The 20,928-nt window shown below is 44.3% G+C and overlaps 1 long non-coding RNA gene across 2 annotated transcripts in view; it reads right to left on the bottom strand.

Annotated features, from left to right (window-relative positions):
* Nucleotides 1-20,143, bottom strand: part of LOC128340945 (uncharacterized) — an 80,517-nt gene extending 60,374 nt beyond the window's left edge. For both annotated transcript variants that reach the window (XR_008314101.1, XR_008314102.1), the window contains exons 1-2: nucleotides 19,968-20,143; nucleotides 18,456-18,601 (exon numbers count right to left, since the gene is read on the bottom strand). This is a non-coding gene — a long non-coding RNA (uncharacterized LOC128340945). The remainder of the gene's footprint in view (nucleotides 1-18,455; nucleotides 18,602-19,967) is intronic.
* Nucleotides 20,144-20,928: the final 785 nt, after the last annotated feature.

Below are 20,928 nucleotides of genomic sequence, written 5' to 3'. Positions count from 1 at the left end.
CCCCCCGCCCCACTGCCAGAAATTGTGCTTGTGCAAAACTAGTTTGTTTTGGGGTTCTTACAAGGGCAGCAGTGCAATCGCTGCCAGAAGAAGGGCTTACATGGCATGGTATTTAAAGGGATTTAAATGCCCTTTCCCTGCTGCGGGAGGGCAGACCATTCTGAAAAGGCACAATCACATCTGGCATGCTCCCTTCAAGATTGTGGCCAATGGCTGCCACCCTGGAGGCATGCCGACACCTTGCCCACAGTCTGGCGATGCTTGCTGGGATGTGGTCTTGGCAGAACTTGAGGAGGGAGGGGCTCCCCTGGCCCGAAAACGGAGGTTGCCAGGCTGTGGTTGGATGAACATCTGCGATGCGATTCATAGTTAAAAAAATTAACCAGCCTCCAGTTTCATGTTACATTTGAATGTGGCCCCTGTAACTTTACATAATAACCTGCCTTTTGACCCCCCACCTTTTACCATGTTTCCTCTTTCTCTCTCTCAGTTTGTGTATTTGTGTGTGTCTATTTTAAAAACCCACCTGCTACCTCTGATCTACAATCACAATGTAACTGACGTCCAGACGCTGAGCATGGGAATGAAAGTATACACATGCAATCAGGAAGGGGTGATTTTCACCGATCTCCCCTTCCCTCTGCAGCTCACTGTGCCTCCTGAAAATATGACCTTGAGGGTTGTGGGACTCTCAGGGACATATTTTTGGGAGTTAGAGTTGTTGTGGGACCCTCAGGTACACATTTTTAGGTGGCACAGAAGGAAGGTGAGACCGGCAAAAACCATCTTCTCCCGATGTGAAAAAGAAACTCTTTTTTTGCATGCAGCATTAGTTTGGATGTCTGCCAGTCATTGTTTTAGAATGCAATACTCACTTTAGTCCCAGGTATGCATAGTGGGATTGGAAGAGGGGAATCTCCCCACACCATTCTTTCACTACTCACAATAGGGAGGGAGCACCATTTGGTGTTTCATTTCAGGCAGAGAAATGTCTTGGGCTGGCTATCCACATAAAGCATTTTTTCAAATGAAAGTATTTTCTTCCTGTCCAGTAGGATCTGGACTACTGCTTTACTGCTGCATTACCGGATGTAGGTGTACAATCTCTTAATGTCAAAAAGAACAAAATCCTTTACCAGTTCAGTGTTTTTATGAATCTGTATCTGCTTCTTCCCTTATACTGTGGCTCATAAAGTTAATGAAACATTGCTGCGTATCCAGTGGAGGATACACAGACTGAATATACACAGGTGACATAATTTTCTACTATTGTGTGTGCTTTAAATTTTGAACAGAATACTCTGAGAGGAAAAAGAGAGAGATGAATAATGGAGTGTCTCACAGTTTGCATGTTTGAATAGCTGAGAAATCTACACTGCATGAGAGTAAGCACCAGGGTATAAATGAAAGCAACTGCGTTTTAAAAAGAGTGGATCATTAGCATCTAGCATATGGTAAATACATTTTCTGAGCAGAGAAAATACTTCTCTGTGAGCCCAATTCTGAACAGGCAGCACACCCTGAAGAGGAATTTTGCTGGAATTACAATTTAATTGCAGACAAAGTCCTTCTGCTTGCTTTTAATAAGGTTATGTTTGGAGATTTTGAATAACCTTCGAACAATTCTAGCCTCACAGGCATTTACATTGAAGCTCTTTTATTTATTGAAAGTTGCATACCTGAACATACTAAGCTGCTACATATCAAGTCAGCTAAACTCTGAATAGCAGCAGTTCTGCAACAATTCAAGCAGAGGAATGCCCTAGTCCCCTTTTAAATGGAGATGCCAGGAATGGAATAAGAACACATGGATATAAGAAGAGTCTTGCTGGATCAGGCCCAAGGTCAGAGGCGTAACTAGGGAAAACGGCGCCCGGGGCAAGCACTGAAATTGCACCCCCCACCACGCCACCCCGCCACCCCCCCAACATACTGTGCATACATAACACATGTTTGCCCACCATAAGCAGATTCCTACATCAGATGCCAACATGCAGTATATACTCCTATGTTGTGGAGGAGGAGAGCTGGTCTTGTGGTAGCAAGCATGACTGGTCCCCTTAGCTAAGCAGGGTCCACCCTGGTTTGCATTTGAATGGGAGCCTAGAAGTGTGAGCACTGGAAAATATTCCCCTCAGGAGATGGAACCACTCTGGGAAGAGCATCTAGGTCCCAAGTTCCCTCCATGGCAGCATCTCCAAGATAGGGCTGCAAGAGACTCCTACCTGCAACCTTGGAGAAGCTGCTGCCAGACTGGGTAGACAATACTGAGCTAGATAGACCAATGGTCTGACTCAGTATATGGCAGCCTCCTATGTTCCTAAATACTACTGCAGTACACACACAAGACGCCTGTCCCATCCTGACACTCAGCCAACTCCCATAATCAAGATCCTACACACACACACACACACACACACACACACACACACACACACACACCCCCCACAACTGCCTACTCCTAGATTCACAAGGAATACAAGCCACACCTAATGGCACAGCAGGGAAGTAACTTGCCTAGGGAGCAAAAGGTTGCGGGTTCGAATGGAAACACCTATATCGGGCAGCAGTGATATAGGAAGATGCTGAAAGGCACATTTCATACTACGTGGAAGGAGGCAATGGTAAACCGCTCCTGTATTCTACCAAAGAAAACCACAGGGTTCTGTGGTTGCCAGGAGTCAAAACCAACTTGATAGCACAACAAGCCACACCAGGGCTACCAACTTTCCAATAAGCCTCTGTACCCCCTTCTCAGTGTTCCAACAAGCCAGCAGCCAAGTCAGGTACAGAAACATCAAATTGCATTTGACTTAAAGCAAACATTTATAGTCACTTACATTAGAAGGCTTGCTACTAAGCGCTAGTTGCTTGCTTGTGCCTGCAGTTCTTCCAGTCAGCTCAGCAGAGGTGCTATTATTAGCAATAGCAATAGCAATAGCACTTACATTTATATACCGCTTTATAGCCGGAGCTCTCTAAGCGGTTTACAATGATTTAGCATATTGCCCCCAACATTCTGGGTACTCATTTTACCGACCTCGGAAGGATGGAAGGCTGAGTCAGCCTTGAGCCCCTGGTCAGGATCGAACTTGTTTTTTGAGAGAAAACAGTATTTATTTTTTGTATCTCAATTTATTTATTTTTACATTCTATATCCCACTCTCCCTCCAAGTAGCCCAGAGTGGTGCACTACATACTTTTTCCTCACAAGCAACAACCCTGTGAAGTTGGCCTGTATCTCAAACATCAGAATTATGATGCAATGATGATACATACTACATTATACTTGGGTTTTTCCTCACAACAACCCTGTGAAGTTGGCTTGTATCATAAAAGGCAAACCAAACACAATATATTTGTATTTCTGTTTTAATTGTTTTTAATGATTTCTGTTTTTTAATTATAAACTGCCCTTAGCTAGCTCGGAAGGGCGGTATAAAATCGAATAATATTCATCATCATCATCATCATCACCATCATCATCATCATCAATAATAATAATAATAATAATTATTATTATTATTACAGCAAGCACACAAAGGCCCATTGGCCTAGCATATGCTGTGAGCCTGCACTATGGACTAATTTCTGAAGCATGTCTGATGGTTCTACTGAAACAAGGGTAGTCCAGGAACTTTCTAGATTTGGATATGGCTATGGGGATGAAGAGTGTTTAATTCCCACCTTCTCCTGCCAGTGCTCCATACTAATTTGCAGTTCTGTGCAGCTGCATTTCAGTAAAACCCAAACAAAAGAGATCAATCACAGATCTTCTGCCTGATGTACAGTTTGCCCAAAGACAAGGGTTCCCAACAGAGACTGCACACTTTTGGGAGACTTACAACCATGGGGCAATGCATTATTCTCAAAAAGCACGTGGGCAGGCAGTGTAAGAACATACCATGAAACAATTACTTCCAACTTCTTTATTGAAACTGGCAAAATTTTGACATCCTTGGTTTCCCTCAAGGAACACTGCTAACCCAACAATTCCATTTTAATTTTCTCTGTACATGACATTCCATCTTCTCACTGAACCTCTATAATATTCTTCTTGGCGGTCCAAGAGTGATTATTTACCTGCTGAAAACTTTGTATTAACTCTCAAAGGGAAAAAGTTGCTGTTGGCTGGTGTACTTCTGAGGCCCAGTGGACCAGATTCTGAACTTCTCATTTTGGGGTGGAGGTTGAGCTGGGAGCCCAGCAGGGCTTGCTGTCCCTTCTGCGAGGCAGGTGGGGCCGGTTGCAGCCCCGGCTGGGGTGACCTCAGAGAAATGTCTCCCCAGGAAGATGGGATCCACACAAAGAGGAGGGGGCGGGACCCTTGGCCGGGGAGGGGCACGGGCACGGCGGCGCTTGGCGGCCAGGAGGGAGCGGGGCAGCCAGAACCGGAGACCCCGAGTGGCGCCCGCCTTGGCCGCCTCCTTGCAGGCAGGGTCGGTTTGGAGCAGCAGAGCAAGCGGCCTTTGCCCGGCTCCTCTGGCCGGCAGCCTTTGCTCGACGGCGTCGGCCAGAGCGTCCTGTGTCGCTCCCAAGGCTGGTGCTGGCAGTGGCGCTGCCTCTCGCCCCGCCCTCTCCCTGCCGCCACACAGCAACCCCCGACGGAGCGGGGAGGAAGGAGGGCGTTCAGATCAGACTCTCCTCGGAAATCAAAACTTACATGAGGGCGGCAACAAAAAAGCAGGGCGGAAGCGCGTGCGCGAGCATTCGGGCACCCAAAATTTGCCGATTTCAAAACAGAGCTGGGGCTGGAGCCCTTGAGAGAAATTTCTCTCCCACACCGCACCAAACAAAGCCACACACGGCCCCCGGGCAGGAAGGAACTGGCCCTGTGGCACTGCACAGAACAGGAATCGGGGATTGACGATTCGAAGAGAAAAAACACACACACCTTGTTGTTTGTGACCACCACGCTTCACACCTTGTTGTGACTGACCACCCACCCTGCTGGGTGTCCATGTCCTGCTCCTGCCTGCGAGTGCACCTGCCCTGCTTGCAGCCCCAGGCCCCCAGCAACAACGCTCGGCTCTCTCCTCTCTGTCTCCGTCCTCCGTACGCGACGGCGCCACGTGCACGGTGCACAGGTGAACAAGCTGGGAGGAGTCAGGAGGGAGACGCACTCATACGCATGCGCAGTGCGACTTGGCACGCCGGCCGAGTTGCGCGTGCGTGTGCCCTGCATGCAAGCCACTAGAGGGCCTCTGGCCTGAAGTAACTTCTTCAAGCCTGCCCTCGGCCAAGGGTGGCATAGCAGTGAGAAAGGCGCCCGCTGCGAAGCCAGCAGGCAGGCCAGCAATTTGCAAAGCAATCATGGGGGGGGGGGATGCGGGCGCGGAAGGGACCGGACCGCGGCGCTCGTGGCGGGAATGTGCTCCCTTGACTGCTGCTGCGGCTGAGCCGCAGAAATTTGTTTTTTGTTTTGTTTTTTGTTTTTAAATTAGAAATTTTGGGGGGGGAATCGGCGGGGTCATGGCGGTGCCCCCCCATGTGACCCGCAGCGATGGCGCCCAGGGCACGTGCCCCCCCTGCCCCCCTATCATTACGCCTCTGCCCAAGGTCTATCTAGTCCAGCACACTGTTTCCCATAGTGGCCTACCAGATGCCCTGTGAAAACACACAACCCAGGGGATGAAGGTGTGTCACCTCTCCTCCTGTTCCTCCCCTGCAACTGATATTCAGGGGCATTCTGCTTCTGAACATGGAGGGAGCCTATATCCATCAAGACTAGCAGCCATTGATTGAACTGTCTTCCATGAATTCATCTAAGTGCTGTTTAAAGTCACACAAACTGGTGGCAACCACCACATTCCACGGTAGAGAATTCCTGTGCTGTGTGGGAAAGTATTTCCTTTTCTTGGCCCTAAATTTCCTGGCAATCAGTCTCATGGCATGACCCCAGGTTCTAGTGTTGTGAGAGAGGGAGAAAAATCTCTCTCTCTCCACTCTCTCCAAACAATACATCTCTCCCCCTCCCTCTCCCTCTCCCAAGCTGCTGGAGCCTCACCAGTAGCGGAGCAAGGCCAGCGCTGTGGTTCCGCTTGTCCCACCCCCTACATCTGATGTCAGACACGGGGGTTAGCCATGCCCCCGCATCTGACATCAGACGCGCGGGGGGGGGGGGGGTCCTGACTCCTGAATGTGGCCGCGCAGCCCCATTCGGGAATGAGATCCAGGCCAGTGAGGCATTTACACCACGGCCAGGAGCAGCTCTCCCCTGCCTTAAAGGCAGGGAGAGCCTCTCCTGGCCATACTGTGAATGCAGCGCTGGCCATCTAACTCCCGAACGGGGCTGTGCAGCCTCGTGCAGGAGCTAGATTGGGGCCAACGCTGCATTCACAGCATGGCCAGGAAAGGCTCTACTGGAGGGAGAGCCACTCCTGGCCGCACTGCAAATGCAGCACTGGCCATTTAACTCCCGAACGGGGCCGCACAGCCCTGCTTGGGAGCGAAACCAGCCACCCCGCGTCTGACGTCAGACGCGGGTGTGTGTGTGTGTCGGGGCCGCGAGGTGTGGCCCCTGAGGGGCGGAGGCCTGAATTCTTTGAACCCGGTTGCCCAACGGTGGCTATGCCCCATAGCCTCACTGATTGACTGAAATGAAACTCCCAGACCAAACCATGAAAGAGAGAAACTTGCTGTTCTCACAGGTAGGCTTCAGACCTCGCCCAGACTACCAGAAAAACGGAACTCCATCCCCCCTTCATTAATTTTTCAGAAAATGTATAAACCTCTTCCATTAGAAAAGCATGGGAAGTATGACAAACTTTCTGACAAACATTGGCAGTTTTCATGGGTACTTTTAGAAACAGAAAGCCCAGACTTTCCCAGATTGATGAAGAAACAAACAAGATATATCATTTCAGTTCACTGAATTTCAATCCATGTCGGATTTCCATTAAACTAGTTCCAGAAATCAAAAACCATAAACAATTTCGCACTCAGTATCTTTGTTTGTCTAATTCAGTCTCCTAGAATTTGTATTTTTCAGGGTTCTTGGCAGGAACATGATTACATCCTTAAAACAAAGCAGCTCTTCTGGTCATCAGCTAGCAAGGAGTGAAGGGAGAGTGCATAGTCATTTTGTGGTATAAGAGGAATGGTTGAAAACTTCAAGCCCTTTTACTAGGAATTTTAGAAACCTCTATCATGTCTTCCTTTGGTCACCTTTCTTCTATTCTAAAAAGCCCCATATGTTTTAGCATCCATACCTTCTGCATGCAAGGCATGTGATCTGCCGCTGAGCTTCCCCATGTAAAACATTGTTGCTTAACTGGAAATAAATGTGGTTAGGGTTGGCCTCTAAATCTCGTTTAAGTCCATTGTAAATTAGCTTAAATGACTTATAGATGCATATTCTGATGTGTTCATACGTGGGTTTCATGCAGGCTGCTGCAACAAGTGAAATATAAGCTTGTAGATATACTGAAAGTACGTGATACCCTTTAAGTCTTGCTTTCCCAGCATGCCATCTTAGTGGGAAGACATAGTAATTAGTCCTGGAAAGTGTATATCCATTCCAAGACTGTGAATGACCTTTCAGGATTATGTAGGTGTTTAAGCTTTTTGCTCCTTGTTGTGATATGAATTTTACAACAGTGTCCAAGGATGTTGGCAAGGGTGTAGCTAAAACTGAGCAGATGGGTTCAAAGAACCCCAAGCCCCCCGAGCTTCTGAGTAGTGATGTGCTCGGACCGGTCCGGAGGCCGTTCTACAGACCGGTCTGGACATGGGTGGTTCGGGTTCGGGTGGATTGGGGTGGGGGGGTTCCTTTAAGGGTGGGGGAAGGTTTACTTACCCCTCCCGCTGCTTTCCCAACTCCGGCGCATGTATTTCCTCTAGTAATCGGGGCGGCAGGATACCCCCCTGCCACCCCTTCCCCTGCTTGGCTGCAAAAAGCTTTAAGGCTTTAAGACGTGCGCGTGCAAAAGGCTTCTTAAAGCCTTTTGCAGCCAAGCGGGGGGAAGGGGCGGTAGGGAGGTATCCTGCCGCCCCGATTACTAGAGGAAATATGTGCACTGGAGTTGGGAAAGCGGCGGGAGGGGTAAGCAAACCCTCCCCCACCCTTAAAGGAGCCCTCCACCCCAGTGCCGGACCGCAGCTCCGTGGTTCTGTGCACACCCCTACTTCTGAGGGCTCCCCAGCTCCACTCCTCCTTATTTTCTTCATTAACTCCCGACTCTGAGGGGCCGCTGGGGAGAGGGGCAAATACAGGCCCCCTCTCCCCTAGCTACTCTCCTGGATGTTCAGCCTAATCACATCCAGAAGCAACACACCTGCCACCAGTAGGGTCGCCAACTCTGACTGAAACTATTCCAGGAGATTCTCCCCCCCCCACCAACCCCCCCCCAATATTTTCACAATATTAAGCTATTAAATCTTCAGAATTGCTTTCAATAGTCTCCTGGCGCCTCCAGGCCAACTTGAGAGGGTGGGCAAACCTACAGGCCTCTCCTTCCAGCTTCAGAGTACAAGGTGACAATTTATTAACAGTGACGCTCTAGCACAGCAGTGTTACAAAATTGTTATTTATATGAGAAGAATAATTGAATAATTGAATATGTAAAGCCAACTGAACAGAATTTTTAATTACTGTGGAAGGGTAAATGGTTCTTGTTTCCTATGGCATAAACTCATTTTTATGCCTAAGATTTATTTCAAAGAGTAATTAATGATGAACAAACTTTCGGGGGGGGTTCATATTTTTAATATTAGCTTTCAAGAACACTTGCTAAGATCATGGTCACCATGAATAATGTTGCTGATACACAATGAACCATAAACACATAAACAGAACCTGAAAACTTCTCTGTGTCACAAGGTTTAGAACACCATAAATTGATAATGTTATCCATTTGGGCATTATTCTTCATGCCTAATTATTTGAAGACACAGATTTATACATTGTATGCCAGCCTAGTAACACAGTGTTTGTGTAATTTGCATCTCATAAGAGTAAACCCAGTGGAAGAAATAGGCTTACTTTTTGCAACAATTTGTGTACATTTTGCATTTGTGCAACTTGAACAACTTATGTAAATTGTGCAAACATAATGTTACTAGGCTGACACTCTGGCACAGTACATCAGCCTTGTTCCCACTGAAAACTGTTTAGTTATTGATTCATTAAAAATTATTTGTTTTTGCTATTATCTCATTCCTTTTTGTTACTCTTATTCATTTTCATTTCTCATTGGGCTGGTTTTGATTAATGCCAGCCACAACACGTGATCAAGATGGGGTCGTGCCAAGAGTATGCTTGCTCTGATGTCACTGGAAGATATCCCAATGCACTGTAGGGGCATTAATCTGAATTGCTCCTCTATACAAGCTCCAAAACCTTGCTTAAGCAGGAACACATATACAGGTGAAACTCGGAAAATTAGAATATCATGCAAAAGTCCATTAATTTTAGTAATGCAAATTAAAAGGTGAAACTGATATATGAGACAGACGCATTACATGCAAAGCGAGATAAGTCAAGCCTTAATTTGTTATAATTGTGATGATCATGGCGTACAGCTCATGAAAACCCCAAATCCACAATCCCAGAAAATTAGAATATTACATGGAACCAAGAAGACAAGGATTGTAGAATAGAACAATATCGGACCTCCAAAAAGTATACAGTGTACTGTGCTTGACTGGCCAGCAAACTCGCCTGACCTGAACCCATAGAGAATCTATGGGGCATTGCCAAGAGAAGGATGAGAGACATGAGACTAAACAATGCAGAAGAGCTGAAGGCCGCTAATGAAGCATCCTGGTCTTCCATAACACCTCAGCAGTGCCACAGGCTGATAGCATCCATGCCACGCCGCATTGAGGCAGTAATTGCTGCAAAAGGGGCCCAAACCAAGTACTGAATACATATGCATGCTTATACTTTTCAGAGGTCCAATATTGTTCTATTCTACAATCCTTGTCTTCTTGGTTCCATGTAATATTCTAATTTTCTGAGATTGTGGATTTGGGGTTTTCATGAGCTGTACGCCATGATCATCACAATTATAATAAATTAAGGCTTGACTTATCTCGCTTTGCATGTAATGTGTCTGTCTCATATATCAGTTTCACCTTTTAATTTGCATTACTGAAATTAATGGACTTTTGCATGATATTCTAATTTTCCGAGTTTCACCTGTAAAGTGGTGATTCAGATGAATGTCCTCTTCACATAATTAAAGGATCAGGAGGTACATCCGGAGGTCTACCAGTGATGACAAGGTGGGTATGCTCTTGGTGTGACCCCATCTTTATCACGTGTTGAAACCAGTGCTCTTGCAAACTGGGCCATTGTTTTAGTGGGAGATAGGGTTGCCCTTCTGTTGCCTCTTCTGTATTTTTCATCCAGTTGGCATGGATTTTTCAGATTTCTACCCATCCAAGAAATATAGCAATGTTTTATGCTGTAAAACATTTATATTGGAGGGGGAATGGGGTGACAGATTAATAATTAGAAGGTGTGATTACTTAGTTTCTACATTCAGACCCATTATGATATTATGGCACAGACACTCTCATTCCTTCACATGACTACTAACTTTTGAATTAACTAGAGAAAAGAACTATAGAGAAAATGAAATAAAATATATTACCTGCAGGCAAGATATTTGACATACTTTTAAGGAAAAGAAATATTCTTGATAAGGGATGTTCAAAACGTGTCAAGCATGAAATTTTTCGAGCTTGGGAAGTTTTGAGTGCCCTTAACAAAATGCCCTTAAAATAAAGGAACTGTTTAAAGTTCAAAACATAACAACCCCATTTTGAGTCTGAAACATTTCCAGTTTCAAACATCATTTTTGCAGACTGTTTTCCCCTTGCTGATTGGTTTTCTGGCACTAACTTCTGATTGGCTTGAGATTGCTTTCTTTCTTGGTTGGCTTGTTATCATACAGATCAAGTGTTGTCATAGGCAACTGTGTCTTCATTGGCTGGGGTGAGGGAGGGAGGAGGGAGAACAAAAAAAGGAGGGTTTCAAAATATATTCAAAGGGCCTGGGAGGCAGAAAGAGCCCTTAATGTGCCCTTAAAGATAATTCATCTGGAGAGGAGGAAGGAAGGAATCAAGGAAGGTTTGATTTTGTTCTTTTCCTCAGCACTGAGTATATGTAATATGCTGTGCTATTGCTGCTATGTTAACTATCTGGTTACGCTGGATCTCAGATTGACAAAGGCAGAACTTGGGTGCCCGCCTTCCTTCCTTGAGTTGTGGTTTGTTTTGTTTGTGAGATAGCGTTGTGGTGAGAAATGGACAATCTCCCTTCCCCACTTGTAAAATTTTCTTGGTGATTGCTATGAGATGAGCTCCATGCCTGGCCTTGAGACTAACTTGTGCTTCGCTCACTGCTCTGTTCTGCTCTGCAATCTGCATTGCAGGGTATACTCAGTCAAAATGTGGCTGGAGACATTGCTATAGTTGAGCTTATGACTATGTTTGCTGCTAAGTGTGCTGCTTTGGCAGCTATTGCAATGCTGAAGTAAGGAGTCATGATTATGTGTGAGAGAGCAAGTTGTGTGAATGATGTTACTGCAGCACAGGTACTATGGCTGGCAGTGGACTTGATTCTGAGCCAGTGATTCTTTTTTGGCCATTTTTGGGGGGAAATGTGTGTTCTGTGTTAGGAGGGGCAGATTCCCTTTTGCTGCGTGCTTCTAATCTGCAGCATTTTGCAAGGCTGGGTTAGCCATAGGGAACAATGGGGAACTCAAAGCATCCCATTGTTGCCCATGGGTAGCTCCTAGGGACACCAAAGTGGGTTGTGTGGTAGGGCATGATGGGTGCTACCTACCACCCAACCTGCAAAAGCAATGGGCAAGCAGGTGATTTTAAACAAATGTTTAACCTTTCCCCAATCCCCTTTGGATCTTATAGGGGTTTGGGGGAAAGGTTGAAAATTTTTGAGCAAGCACAATTTTGTTCATTGCATGCACGCAAGTTGTGCAAATGTTGCATGAGAGTAAGCCCACTGGCAATAATGGGCTTACTGTCATGAAACATCATCTGCATAACTTCAGTGTTACAACATTACTAGGCTGACATACTGTTGCACAGTATGTCAACCTATATTCTTTTAGTATATTTAATCTTTACTGTATTGTTTTTACTTTCTTCTTTGGAATGTTTAACTGTGTTTTGTAATCCATCATGGGTTCTTAATCTGGACCAAGGTGGGGTATAATTTCTCTCTTTCTCTTGTTTCTCAACCCCCTTTCAGATATTATATGGATGAGTTGGTGGGGGGAGTTGCGATCAGGTAGCGTGACTTCCACATGTTTATTTACTATATTGTCTGAAGGCATTGGCGCATGCGTGGCGGCTGCCAAAATGGCGGCTGCGCGCTCATACAGAGGCCCAAAAGGGCTGAAAATGGTCAATTACCCGGCCGTGGTGGTGATAAGGATGCCCGGTGGCGGGAGAGGGAACCCACATGGATTCCCCCCTCCCCGCGGCCTCAGCAAGCCCCCCGAAGGGTCTAAAGGTATTTTAAATATACTTTATTTTTTTAAAAAATAAAGAAAATTCATGGATTGGCCAGACTGGACCCAGCGGTTTGGTTCCAGTCCAATGGAACCGGGGTGGGTGGGTGGCTTGGTTTGATCCCGAACCTCCGAACCAGTCCGCACATCCCTAATGATAAGTCCACAATATAACCTAAAGCATCTGCTTCTTGGTTCAATTTTTTTTAATGACAAATTGTATATCCTTCTTAGGATCTGACTTTATAGAAATGTACACGTGGAACCATCAAGTTGTTGATAAACCTCAGAAATATAATCTTTCTTATTTAATAATACAATAGAGCCACTTTTATCAGCTGATTTAATCATATTGGAATTGTTCTTTAAAGAATGTATTGCCAATTTTTCTTCAGATGTAAGATTATAACTTCTATATTCCCTCATCTCCAATTTTTTCTAGATCCCGGAGCACAGCTTTCTCACCTGTGCTTATGTGTGGATTTTGTAAAGGAGGCATAAAAGTGGATCTTACTCTGAATTTATCACATGATAAAATCATGGAATTCCCAAAATAATATTTAATTAATCTGATAAATTTTTAAAAAATCAACTCTGGTTTGAAACATGTTATAGTAAGGAGTTGGTACAAAAGAGAATCCATTATTCAAAACTAATTAATACGAATTTAAGATGAGAGATTAACTATTAATAGGGATGGGCCTGGACCGGTCTGGAGGCCATTCTAAAGGCCTCCGGACTCGTCTGGACCGGTCTGAACCTGGCCGGTTCGGTTCGGGTGGGGGTGTTCCTTTAAGGGCGGGGCACGCACGCGCACGCACGCATGTTGTGGAGACGTGAAGCGTGTGCGCGATGTGCGCGTGCGCAAAAGGCTCCGTGCAGCCTTTTGCACTCAAGTGGGAGAAGGGGCGGCAGGGAGGTATCCTGCCGCCCCAATTACTACATAGAATACGTGCGCTGGAGGGGGGAAAGCTGCGGGAGGGGTAAGTAAACCCTCCCCTGCCCTTAAAGGAACCCCCCCCCCCACAGTGCCGGACCGCAGCTCTGCAGTTCCGTGCACACCCCTAACTATTAATTGCATTTCTTTTTGGCTATGTAAGTTTTTCCTTGATCTCTCTGATGTTCTGATTGTCTTAAAATGGGACATCATGTTAACAAATGATCTTGAGATGTATCTTCTCCATCATATACACCTATAGATTCTGTCTGATTCTCCATACTATCATTGTCTGAAGAAATTCTGGAAAAGGTCTGAAAAGCAACATTTTTTTTGGGAGCCTCATTTCTAGTGTAACCAGGAATAGACTCTCTCATGTTTATAATCTAGTTCATCTCAATTGAATTTCTTAATTTTGATTGATTTCAGATCTTTATAATAAATGCCTAATTTTCTCTGCATAGTATCAGTTTATGGGGACAACTGCTCAAAGGCCAGAAGTTTTCCCAATTCTTCAATCTTATTATCAGTGGCTAAAACCTCTTTATTGCAGTGTTTTATGATAAGTAGCATAAGGTCCACAGAACGTTTAATATCACTGTAGCGAATGGCAGATTAAAGCCCAGCCTTTGTCTCAGAGCAAGTCCACGTGGGGGAAAGAAAAATGCTGATTCATTCCGTCCATGTTTGCTCAACAAAGGCTGCCCCTCTGGTAATCGCTGCCACCACACCTACTTTTTAACAGAGTTGAATCCCTCCCTTGTGTGGGCGAAATTCCAGAGTTTTGGTTGTGTGGAAGAAAGGTAAGAGGGAAAGCTGGGTAGAAACAACTATGTGGAAACAAGGTAGGAGGAAAACTTGGGTAGCTTTTCCTCCTACCTTACTTCCACACAATCACTTCTGCCCTGGTATTCCTCCTACCTTGCTTCCACACCTTGTGTTCAGAAAATTGGGAACACACAGCTCCCAAACCCAAGTAGGACACATATTTTGATTGCATGAATGACCTCAGAGAATGCCTTTCTGCTTTATTTTAACCCTTCCCTGGTGGTTGGGCACCTTCGGGGTAGGCTTTGCACGGGGTCCCTTGGATCCTCCAGGTGTCTTGGCTTTTACTTCGATAAAGTCTGATAGAGCAGTCAGAGTTCTAAATACCAGAGAATAAATTGTATGGAATATCATGTATGTTTGGGGAGTTCTTCAAGGCCTTTCAATTTTCCGTGTGTGAGTGTGTGTTTGTCTGTATGTGTGTATTTATATATATATTTCCCAAAGGAGCTTCATATCACATATTCATACCTGTAAGACAATGCACGAGAAGCACAATGTATTATTGGCTTGCTTTTGCTCTAGTAGTTTTAATTGGAAAACAAATTTGGCTGTTAGGCTGCGCTGACTTCAACAAGACAAATGTGTTACATTTTTTGTGAAAGAGTAAAGAAACATTTATCTTTATATAAAATAATAAGCAGTACAATAGGAATGAAGCAGTAGACTGACAAAAATAATCAATTGATGCATGGTTTCCTTGAAGTTATTATTTGTCTTGCTAACATTAATTCAGCATCACAGAAAGAACTGCATGATGTGTTTATTCGTTCTTTAGTTGTAAGGGGCCAGAGTATTCAGTTGGTCCTTTTCAATTGAATTCAAATTTTATTTATGGTCTTAGACCAAAACAGAGTCAGTTGGTCCTTTTCTGCATTAGCTGTGTATTGCTGTGTATATCTGGATTGGAATCAGCCAGCAGTATACCTAGGTTGGAGCAATAAGACCCCCTGGTCTAGAGGTGCAATTTGGATAGTAGAGCATAATGCAATAAATGGATACTTATTAAAAGAACTGTTAAATTATGTAATACAGTTTTTTAAAAAATCAATCTGGAATAATTTAAGCATATGTTTAAGATGGGAGATTTAAAAAGCCAGTCATCGGCTTATTTAGAAGATTAGTGAGGGCAGTAGTCATGCACAGTGGTTACTATCCCAGTGGTTACCATCTCATTCTGATTGGCCCTGTCCTTGCAGCCTACCATAGTAAATTGCACCCAACCACTCAATACTGACATGTGCCACCTAATGGCGCAGCAGGGAAATGCTTGACTAACAAGCAGAAGTTTGTCGGTTCGAATCCCCATGGTACTATATTGGGCAGAAGTGATATAGGAAGATGCTGAAAGGCATCATCTCATACTGCACAGAAGGAGGCAATGGTAAACCCCTCCTATATGTGGTTTTCATTCTAGCAAACGAAAACCACAGGGCTCTGTGGGCGCCAGGAGTCGAAATCGACTTGACGGCACACTTTCACTGATTACTGGCACTATGGGAGGAGACATGTGATACTGGACATCATCAGCCAGCAGTTTTGCTTTGGTTTTTCACAAGAGCTTTGGAACAGGAATAATTGACCTGTACAGTAAGGACTTTGAATTTCAGCATATCGTTTAAGACTCATCCTTGAGCCCCTGGTGGCGCAGTGGTAAAACTGCCGCCCTGTAACCAGAAGGTTACAAGTTTGATCCTGACCAGGGGCTCAAGGTTGACTCAGCCTTCCATCCTTCCGAGGTCAGTAAAATGAGTACCCAGAATGTTGGGGGCAATATGCTAAATCATTGTAAACTGCTTAGAGAGCTCCGGCTATAGAGTGGTATATAAATGTAAGTGCTATTGCTACTGTCATAATGGCGCAGCGCAGAAATGCTTGACTAACAAGTCAGAGGTTGCCGGTTCGAATCACTACTGGTATATTTCCCAGATTATGGGAAACACCTATATTGGGCAGCAGGGATATAGGAAGATGCTGAAAGGCATCATCTCATACTGCGTGGGAGATAGCAATGGTAAACCCCTCCTGTATTCTACTAAAGAAAACCACATGGCTCTGTGGTCGCCAGGAGTCAACACTGATTTGACAGCACACTTTACCTTTACTGCCATTCTTAGGTTGGTCTAGCAACAATTCCTAGAGTAGGGGGGAACTCCTCTGAATTATGGGGGAAAGTTCTTAATTGAATTCACAGGCCCCATCTTCTTGTTCCCCACAATTTTAGCCAATGACACCCCCTGTAGGCTTCTAAGAATAGCAGTTAGGGTCTAGCACAAAAGGTAAGGATGCTGGTCTCCCTCTGATCTTCTGGTATTCAACCACTGAGCCAGGTGCAGAAATGATTAGTTATGACACTTCCTTACTTCAGTGATTAAATTTATTGGTGAGTTTGGGTTTCAGGAGAATTATCTCAATGAAATCTAGTGAATTATGGACTGGTAAAATCAAATGACAGTACATTCCATAACTGGAAGTTGTGAATATACCAGTATGTTGCTGGTTTTGAGGGTCTGATAGAAAGGCAGGGATATTAGGCAGGAAAGAACTCCAGTGGAGTGAGGTGAACATGCCATAGGGCACCAGTGAGCTCTAAGAGATGTTTTGTACATACTGCATTTTTAATTGCATTGGATAGTAACTTGAAGATATCACAGACTGCTAGCTATGTTTGGTGTGGGATAAGGACCTGTACAGAGGACAGAAAAAACAAAACAGATTGACATACAGGTGAAACTCGAAAAATTAGAATATTGTGCAAAAGTTCATTAATTTCAGTAATGCAAATTAAAAGGTGAAACTGATATATGAGACAGACGCATTACATGCAAAGCGAGATAAGTCAAGCCTTAATTTGTTATAATTGTGATGATCATGGCGTACAGCTCATGAGAACCCCAAATCCACAATCCCAGAAAATTAGAATATTACATGAAACCAATAAAACAAGGATTGTAAATAGAACAATATCGGACCTCTGAAAAGTATAAGCATGCATATGTATTCAGTACTTGGTTTGGGCCCCTTTTGCAGCAATTACTGCCTCAATGCGGCGTGGCATGGATGCTATCAGCCTGTGGCACTGCTGAGGTATTATGGAAGACCAGGATGCTTCAATAGCTGTATGGGGATGCTGACTTCATTTTCCAGCAGGACTTGGCACCTGCCCACACTGCCAAAAGTACCAAAACCTGGTTCAATGACCATGGGATTACTGTGCTTGATTGGCCAGCAAACTCGCCTGACCTGAACCCCATAGAGAATCTATGGGGCATTGCCAAGAGAAGGATGAGAGACATGAGACCAAACAATGCAGAAGAGCTGAAGGCCGCTATTGAAGCATCCTGGTCTTCCATAACACCTCAGCAGTGCCACAGGCTGATAGCATCCATGCCACGCCGCATTGAGGCAGTAATTGCTGCAAAAGGGGCCCAAACCAAGTACTGAATACATATGCATGCTTATACTTTTCAGAGGTCCGATATTGTTCTATTTACAATCCTTGTTTTATTGGTTTCATGTAATATTCTAATTTTCTGGGATTGTGGATTTGGGGTTTTCATGAGCTGTACGCCATGATCATCACAATTATAACAAATTAAGGCTTGACTTATCTCGCTTTGCATGTAATACGTCTATCTCATATATCAGTTTCACCTTTTAATTTGCATTACTGAAATTAATGAACTTTTGCACAATATTCTAATTTTTCGAGTTTCACCTGTACCTCAAGATTCTGAGGAAATGTTAAAAGTGTAAAGGTATAAAAGAAAAACACTTTTTGAAACAAATAGTTTTTTTTAAATGTGGCAACTTATCTTGTTCATAATCTCAAAAAAAACACCCCAACAACCCTGTTATAGTTATCGTTTTTATATGTACTTGCTATGGCCTATGGCCAATGTGATAAAGATAAAGATTTTATTATGTTGTAGTTAGTATTTGGACTGTAAGCTTGAATGTTTCCTACACACACACACACACACACACACACACACACACACATCAGACTACAGCAGCCATTCAGGATAGGGTTGCCACACCGGGCCCTTTTGAGAGGAACTTAAAACATTTATGGGTGTTGGAGCAAGATGTGAATGTGTGTGGTCAGTAATTTAAATTAACTGGTCCCTAAGTCAGTCTGGAGCAGATATCATGAAAGGTTGAAGCAGTTGTTTAAAAACCACAAGTTCTCCTCAACAGAGACTCACCATGCAGCTTGTGTTTGTGACTGAGGAATCAAGCTTTCATAAGCTCTGGAGTAAACAGCTTTGGAACATCAGATGACAGCAGGCTCCAGAGAATAACTACATTCTAGGCAATGTCCGTGACATGTCCCATGGTTATTTTTGAAGATCTGGAAATAGACATAATTACCAACAACAAAAGCCACTGGATGTGTGGAACTCTTTCAATGAACAGAACTCCCTGAGGATGTGTGAACTAGAGGGGTAGGGCAGGAGGAGCATTCCCATATTGTGCATGGATAATAGGCAACCTAGCTTCATCGTACTTTTGATGTCTCGGCATCCCTGGGTTTTCTAATTAAATTGATGAATTGGCTTAGAAAAGGGCATGAGTCTGCAGTGATGAAGGAAGACAAATACATGAGAGCCACACTGGGTACAAAGCACACAGAGAGATGAAATCCTCCATTTAGAGAAGCAAGGCATGAATGGATGGTGAACACACAAAACACCCCTTCTGTATTACTCAGGGCAGGTTTACCCTGACACTGTTCTATCGAGGCTGCACAGGCAGCAACACAGAACAGCAGAGTGGAGAAGCAGATTGACTATCTACATTTCCCTGGGAAAGAAACACAATTCTTTGTTTGCAACGGAACTTGACAGAGGCAAGTCTCTGCTCCCTTGGGTTCTTCCTGTCACTCTAAGAAGAGTGATCTCAGCTAGATCCACTGGCATTTTATTCATGGGGCAGACAAGGGAAGATCATTTGCAACAATGATCTTAACATTTTACCTTAATTATTAATTACTCTTTCTAGCATTTGTCATGATAGTCAGTGTGATCACCAATCTTTGTAATCAACCCTTTGGGCTTGAAAACTGCATTCAGAAAATGCACAGTGACAATGATATAGCAGCACAAAATCTGATTCACTGTCAGATTAAAGTTTGTCCTCCCGCATTAACATTGCCCCCACTAGCTAATCTACTAAAGTGTGTTAGTTGATTAGTCGACCAATTAAAGCTCACAATCCAAGCACTAATTAGAATATAATACTTTGTAACCAGCACAGAACTAGCTACATAACAGGTCTGAAAGATTTAATGCTTCTGTTCTTCGCACACTTGCTGGGGAGCAAATCACATTGAAGTAAGTGGGACTTACATGTGCCTAAATCAGGCTGTAATTACGGAGTCTGGAAACTTCAGGGCAAGATGACAAGTCAATAAGTGGTGGCCAAGGGGCTAAACATGCTCTGGGGCGGGGGGAATGTACATCCCCCCCCTTTCTTCTTCTAGGTCACACCTACTTCACCATTTTGTGTTTATAAAATTCTCACAGCAAAGGTCAATTAAATATATGTGAAAATACTCCTGTCACAGCCCTTTATGTCCAAACAAGCTATCCAGGAACAAATCCCCAATGTTGTCAAAACAAGCAACAGAGGTTTAAAACACCACCAATGGCACGGCTGATTATTACTGCAAACAGCCCTCCTGGGGGTGTCTTTACACTGAGTCATAGGGCACTCACCAGCATAGGCCCTCCTTAGTAACTGGACCGTAATCATCAGCCAGTCCAGCTTTAAATAACCCAGAACAATTCTCGCAAATCTCGTGAGAGCTTGGCCTGAAATGAGATCTCGTTCCGAGATCTTGAGAAAGTTCCAGCCAGAGGTGCGCTAAGGTAATTTTGGAGCCTGGACCTAACTAAAGGCCTTTGGAGTCCCTCCATCCCCCCCCCCCTGCAAGTTAAGCATCATCCCCCTACACCAGGCCTGCTCAACTTAGGCCCCTCCGCTGTTTTTGGACTACAACTCCCATAATCCCCAGCCACAGTGGCCAATAGCCAGGGATTATGGGAGTTGTAGGCCAACGTCTGCAGGAGGGCCAAAGTTGAGCAGGCCTGACCTACACGCGCGCGCACACACACACACACACACCATAGCACACATAGTATTTTTAATATGTGGCTTCTTGATGGCACAAACAGCAACGGGACCTTCAAGAATATAAAACAAGTATATTTATTCACATATTTTATTTTATTTTATTTTATTTTATTTTATTTTATTTTATTTATTTATTTATTCAATTTTAATACCGCCCTTCCGAAAAGGCTCAGGGCGGTTTACAATTAAAACAGAAACCATTATAACCAATAACAATTAAAACAGAAATATAAATATGAACCCCAATTAACAATTAAAACATCTTAAAAAACAATTAAACTATCCGAACAGTTAAAACCCTGAAAACCAGGTTAGCATTACAACAATTAAAACTAATTAAAAACCCTGAAAGGCCAGGCCAAACAGATGGCTTTAAAATATACATTAGAAGAAACATTCCAACATGCAATGTAACATATCCCCATCCCACATATTGATTCCCCCACTCCACCCCTCCCCTCTAAAGCACCTGGTGCAGGTCACAATCCCACTCGACCACCTGGTGCGGAGTGGGCCAGCAAGGCAGCAGGGCTACCACACCCA

The sequence above is a fragment of the Hemicordylus capensis genome, chromosome 1 (assembly GCF_027244095.1).
Source record: "Hemicordylus capensis ecotype Gifberg chromosome 1, rHemCap1.1.pri, whole genome shotgun sequence".
In the NCBI taxonomy this organism is placed as follows: Eukaryota; Metazoa; Chordata; class Lepidosauria; order Squamata; family Cordylidae; genus Hemicordylus; species Hemicordylus capensis.
This window is presented reverse-complemented; position numbering and strand designations above follow the sequence as displayed.